Source organism: Pseudochaenichthys georgianus, chromosome 3 (assembly GCF_902827115.2).
Source record: "Pseudochaenichthys georgianus chromosome 3, fPseGeo1.2, whole genome shotgun sequence".
NCBI classification, from domain to species: Eukaryota; Metazoa; Chordata; class Actinopteri; order Perciformes; family Channichthyidae; genus Pseudochaenichthys; species Pseudochaenichthys georgianus.
In genome coordinates, this window is record NC_047505.1 from 14,286,210 (window position 1) to 14,292,656 (window position 6,447).

Consider the following 6,447-nt stretch of genomic DNA (forward strand, 5'->3'; position numbering starts at 1 on the left):
GACAGTATGTCACCCAGTTTTTTCACAAGAAAAGGTGGGTGTGGTCCATGAGTGGTGGAAATTAGTCTGTTAGCTAATGTTTTTTGTTTACTAAATTGACATTAAGTACTGTTAATATCTTTACAGCAAATTCACTGCTCTTCACTGCTCTTTTAGCTGACATTTAAAGGTATGGTAGGTAATTCACTTCAGAAGCAATTTTTGTTATATTCCATGGAATGCTCTTAACATCCCGATAGCAATGAATATATTAAATGCTTTGACAATAAATACATACAAAAAATTCATCTGTGGAAGCCGTGGCGCTGTAAAAAGCACGACCAATCATCTGAGCCGGCCCAGCTAAAATAACTGGATGGCCTACCTGCCTGTCAGCCTTACATCTGTGCACAAACTTATCTCGTGCCCTCATTGGTCATGTGCACGTTTGTGTGTGTTGGAGGAGGGGCTCTGTAAGATTTTTTTCGGTTGTGTACTTTCAAATTCGAGCGCACTCGAGCTGGTTTCTCCATTCTTACCTACCTACCTACCTTTAATAAATGCAGACACATTTTTAGCGCCTATTCATACTAAATCAGTTGTCCCTCCCCCTGGCGCCAGGTCCAACAGATCCATCTTTAGGCTCAGCAGCCCTGTCCCCCCATAAGGCTGAACCTGAACCAGCTTTTCTCCAAACTGAAGGAGGTGAGCAGCATTGTGTTGAATAATACTTAACATATCTGAAGGGAGACTGGAATACAATATATATATATATATTATATATATAACAAAAAGCTAACATCTCATTTAAATTATACATTTCAAACACAGTATTTTCCCACATAGCCAATGATCTATATAAAACAAAAAACTGCTTTTAGTCTATTTAGGATGATGGACCGTTTGAAGCATTGAGTGATCAGTCTGTAAACAAAATGTTAATCACCGACATTTTGGTTATGATATTAATACTAATGTTATTATATTAAAGCAGGGGTGGGGAACCTCCGGCCCCCGGGCCATATACGGACCGCTAGACCATTTGGTACGGCCTGTGAGTGGTGGTGGGGCCCAATGTGATATATTTTCATGGGGCCCAAAATCCCTGGTGGCGCCCCTGCATTGAGGCCCCAAAAAGGTGGTTATGTCATAGCCGAGAATAATATTTTTGCAAGTCCGGCAGAGTAGGGGTCACGTCCTTTTTACACAAAGATGGAAAGGTGTGTCTTATGCCATAGCCATAGAATATGTCTGGTCATGTCCAGTCATGTACATCAGAGGCCATGCCCAGTTTCCACAAATATGGGTATGGAGGAGGTGTCTTTGGGTTTTTCTATCCTGTCTTTGAGCATAAAGACACTGGTAGAGACGGAGCAAACGAGAGAGAGCGGGGGGGGGGGGGGAGAGTTCCCCTGGTATACTCTCTCCCGGTAAAAGCTCTCTCCATGAGAGCTGGGTGTTTGCTCTCTGTCAGGTTCTCTCAAACTTGGTAAATATCTCTCGAATTTCTTTGTTGAAAGTTGAGTGAATTTATTTGTGAAATTAGTGGAATTAATTGATGTTTGTTGAAAGTTAGTACCCTGCCACCTGTAAGGAAAGGCCCTCCGAATTCATGCGGGACTAGTTGAAGTATACGCATGTGAATTGTGGACGAATGTGAATTGTGGAATGAATTGATGTTTGTTGAAAGTTAGTACCCTGCCACCTATGAGGAAAGGCTCTCCGAATTCATGCGGGACTAGTTGAAGTATTCGACTGTGGAAATGAGCAAATGAACTTTGTTGAATGAAAGTTTGAATGTGCTTTTTATTATCACCACGTCATTTATGAGGAAATGCTTCTAAATTCTATCGGGAGATTTTAAATGTCACAACTGAATTGGGCAGTTGAAGTTACAATTTATGGTAATAAATGTAAAACTGTGAATTAAAGTTTCATATTATAACATGATCACAGCATGGTAGGTTTTGTAGGATTATAATGTTGTAAAGAGAGAAGGTAAAAACCCTGTATAAGTTTGGACCTATTTTTCTTCCAATAAACTGATCCCACCTTTTGGACTGGAACAACTTACATCTGTACTCTCCTCTCCCGCTTCAAATGTAATATTGCACCCTGCCGCACTCACACTAAGGTAGGGCCACACCTCGTTTACTGATATCAAAATCTTTCGGGATCGCTTAAACAGATTTAGCGGGTCATCTGAATTGAAACAGCAGTTAATTGAACCTGGTTCTTCAGGAGTTAATAGAGGTGAGATCTTGCTAACGTTGGTGGATCTGAGCCAAGCAGTAAACTTGCATGGACTCAATAACTTCTGTTAGGTTAATTAGTAGGTCTGAGTAATTTGCCGGAATACATTATCAGCTCCTCCCGACTCTTACCACCCCACTATTCAAACAAATTCAGTTGGTTAAAGTTGAACAAATGTTTCTATAAAATCTAAGTTGATAAGAAAAAAGCCCAATAACTTATTTTCATAACACGTTTGAAATAAACCTTTCATATTTCCTCTCGTGATAATCAATCTGAGGCTTCTGTTTTAAGGAATGAGCTGCTAACAAGATCAAGGAAACCCTCTGGAGAGCTGGGCTGTTTCTTAAAGTATATTCAAGTATCAAGAATAATTTACCTACTTGATTAATTCTGCTGACTTATAACTGAACATATGAGGCGATATACCTAACCTCGAGTGAGGGGCCCAGCTCTTTGTATCATTTTGTGTATGTGGCCCTCGGTGAAAAAAGTTTAGACACCCCTGCTCTAAATGAATAACTGCTTCTGTCAGACCCTGAGGGGCATAAAGAAGGGCTCGTCCGGGATTTGAACCCGGGACCTCTCGCACCCTAAGCGAGAATCATACCCCTAGACCAACGAACCATGCACACATCAGTAGGCTGTCTATAATTGGATCTACAAACTGCCACGTTGTTCAAACTTCATGCAGTTGTCCAGTCTTCTTCAGGTAAACCACAGTGCCATCTGTGGGACGTTTATAGTACTGCAGTCAAAACACAAGGCATCACTCACCCCAACAGTTTTCTAATTATGTCCTCCTGTTTTATGCTTGGAAAATATCAAAACATCTATGTAGTTTAACATTTAATAACTCAAAGACACACCTTAAAGTCACCAGTATATCATACAATATTGTATTTATAATGTATTGTTTTCTCAGTCAGGCAGACATGGACATATTTATTTGAATGTTCGACTGTTTTAAATTGATATTAATAATTTTGTCACGATTTATGAGCTATATATTTCCTGGCTTTAAATACTATATGCAGTGTGAATATAAAATGTTTTCCTTTATGTTTACTTAATGGTAACACACCTTTTTGATAGGATTATTCTCTTTTATAAATAATGTGTTCATACTTCCAATTTATTTTTTCCTATTTTTAAACATGTTTTATTTTATGACTATTCTTTTTTAAATGTCTTTTGTGAATTAACTTAATGGAATTAATTAAGCTTCTGGGTGTGAATTATTTTATGTTTGTGAATTTAATTGCATTTATTTATTCCCTCATTTACTTAATTTTACAATAAGTAGGCTCTTGTGACAATATTGATCTTCATCCTTGTGTACGCACATATCATTATTTTAGAAATTACTGTAAATATTAAATTACATAATTGAGTTAATAAATTAAAGTAATTTTCTGATAAAATTATACATATCAAAAGGGATGGATAAAGTTCCTCTGTATAAACTCTCTGGCAATTAATAGATTTCTTTACAGTATATTTTAAAACGTGTACGCTGCGTACTGAACCTTTAAATGCATTCAGACCATAGATTCAGACCCAATCAATCAATCAATGTTTATTTATATAGCCCAATATCACAAATGTTACATTTGTCTCAGTGGTCTTCACAGTGTGTACAGAATATCAGTATGACAATACGACACCCTCTGTCCTTAGACCCTCACATCGTACAAGGAAAAACTTCCGAAGAAAACCCACAGTTTAAAGGGAAAAATGGGAGAAACCTCAGGGAGAGCAACAGAGGAGGGATCCCTCTCCCAGGACGGACAGACGTGCAATAGATGCCGTGTGTAAATTGAAAAGATAATACATTTGCAACATAGGTAGTCCAAATGTTTGGAAATGCATGTGTGTATAATAGGAAGATGAATCCACGAGGATATCCATCCAGGACCGATGATCCAGGACCACAGCCACGACTCGCGATCCAGGGCACGCGATTCAGGACACAGGACCGCAGGATCATCCATGACTCCGGATCCCGGCGTATATAAACACCAAAAATAAAGAAATTTGGGGAAGCTGGGTTAATCGGAACATGAGAGTACACAGGTATAGACAGAGAGAAGGAAGAAGTAAGATGTCCCCCGACAAACTATATCAGCAAAACTAGGGGCTGAATCTAATCAGCCCTAACTATAAGCTTTATCAAAAAGGAAGGTCTTAAGCGCACTCTTAAAAACGGATAGGGTGTCTGCCGCCCGAATACAAACTGGAAGCTGATTCCACAAATGTGGAGCTTGATAAGAAAAGGCTCTGGCTCCCATTGTACTTTTAGAGACTCTAGGAACAACCAACAACCCTACATTCTTGGAACGCAATGCCCTAGTAGGACAGTAGTGTATAATGAGTTCTTTAAGGTAAGATGGCGCCTTCCCATTAAGGGCTTTGTTGGCGAGAAGAAGAATTTAAAATTCTATCCTGTGTTCTATAGGGAGCCAGTGTAAGGCAGCCAGAACAGGAGTAATGTGGTCCCTTTTCCTAACTCTGGTTATACACGAGCTGCAGCATTTTGAATCAGCTGAAGCGACTTGACTGACTTCTTGGTACTCCCTGATAATAAAGAGTTACAATAATCCAGCCTAGAAGTAACAAATGCATGGACTAGTTTCTCTGCATCGTTTTGAGGCAAGATATGCCTGATTTTTGCAATGTTACGTAGATGGAAGTAGGCGGTCCTTGAAATTGATTTTATGTGGGCATTAAAGGATAAATACTGATCAAATATAACACCAAGATTCCTTACAGTCTCACTGGAGGCTAAATTAATGCCATCCATAGTTAGTATATCTTTAGATAATTTGTTTCGTAGATTCTTCGGGCCAAGTACAATAACTTCAGTTTTGGTCGTGTTTAGCATCAAAAAGTTAAGGTCATCCACGTGTTTAAGTCCTTGAGGCAGTCTTGAATTTGATTTAGATGATTAATTTCATCAGGCTTGATTGATAAATATAGTTGAGTATCATCCGCATAACAATGAAAGTTTACAGAATGATTCCTTATAATATTGCCTAACGGAAGCATATATAATGTGAACAAAATAGGTCCGAGCACTGAGCCCTGTGGCACTCCATGGCTAACTTTGGTTTTCGTGGAAGATTCATCGTTAACATGTACAAACTGAGAGCGTTCAGATAGATAGGACCTAAACCAGCCTAAAGCAGTTCCCTGTATGCCAACCAAGTGCTTTAGTCTTTGCAATAAGATATCATGGTCGATAGTATCAAATGCCACTGAGATCGAGCAAAACAAGAATAGAGTCAAGTCCCTTGTCTGAGGCTATTAGAATGTCATTTGTGACTTTAACCAGAGCTGTCTCTGTGCTATGATGTGTTCTAAAGCCAGACTGAACATCTTCAAATAAGTCATTGTTTTTTAAGTAATCACACAGCTGTTTTGCGACCGCTTTCTCAAGAATTTTGAGAGGAACGGAAGATGAGAAATAGGTCTATAGTTGGCTAAAACCTCTGGATAGAGGTTGTCCTTTTTAAGAAGCGGTTTGTAGTGGACATTTTTTATTATATCATTCTTATTATATCTTTCATATGCTTAAACCAAATGCTTCTTATTTCCTGATGTGCTTTCTACTATTATTATTATTATTATTATATTCTCTTATGGGGTTATTCCCAGGCTCTGCAAGGTCACAGCTGTTTTGGCCGACTGGGAGTCACACAAGAACCGTTATGCTATCTGCTCAAGGCCAGAAGGTGTCTCATAAACAATCTGGCCGTGTGAACACAAGAGTTATAACATTCCCACTCTTTTCTTATATAATCTCTGCTTTTTCATTGTTCTGCGCACTCTCGAGCAGACTTTCTTACACTCTGTTCGACTTGTGACATTATATTATTGTATCGTGTATTTGAAGCTTCAAATAAATAACCAAAAGACAGCTTTTCTCGATTCACCATTTATTTGTTTTGATCACTTTGACTTGTACTCTCCAGCCGTGTTTGGGTCCTAGATTTCCATAACAAGTGGCGTTGTCGGCAGGATCTCTGTATGTTCGATTGGGAACACCTCTGGACGCTGGTGGCTGCTAGCTCCGGGATCTTTGGATCCTCCTCTACCCTGACAAAAACCGTACGGGACGAGGGGACCAGCGCGAGGGGTGGAACCGATTGACTTTACGAGATCCAACGAACTAAAAGGGGCTTTCAATACTGGGTGAGATGTACAAAGTCTAAA

The 6,447-nt window shown here is 39.2% G+C and overlaps 1 non-coding gene across 1 annotated transcript; it reads right to left on the bottom strand.

Annotated features, from left to right (window-relative positions):
- Positions 1-2,787: 2,787 nt before the first annotated feature.
- Positions 2,788-2,859, bottom strand: trnap-agg (transfer RNA proline (anticodon AGG)). The gene has a single exon. It is a non-coding gene; the product is annotated as a tRNA-Pro (tRNA).
- Between the last annotated feature and the right edge of the window lie 3,588 nt (positions 2,860-6,447).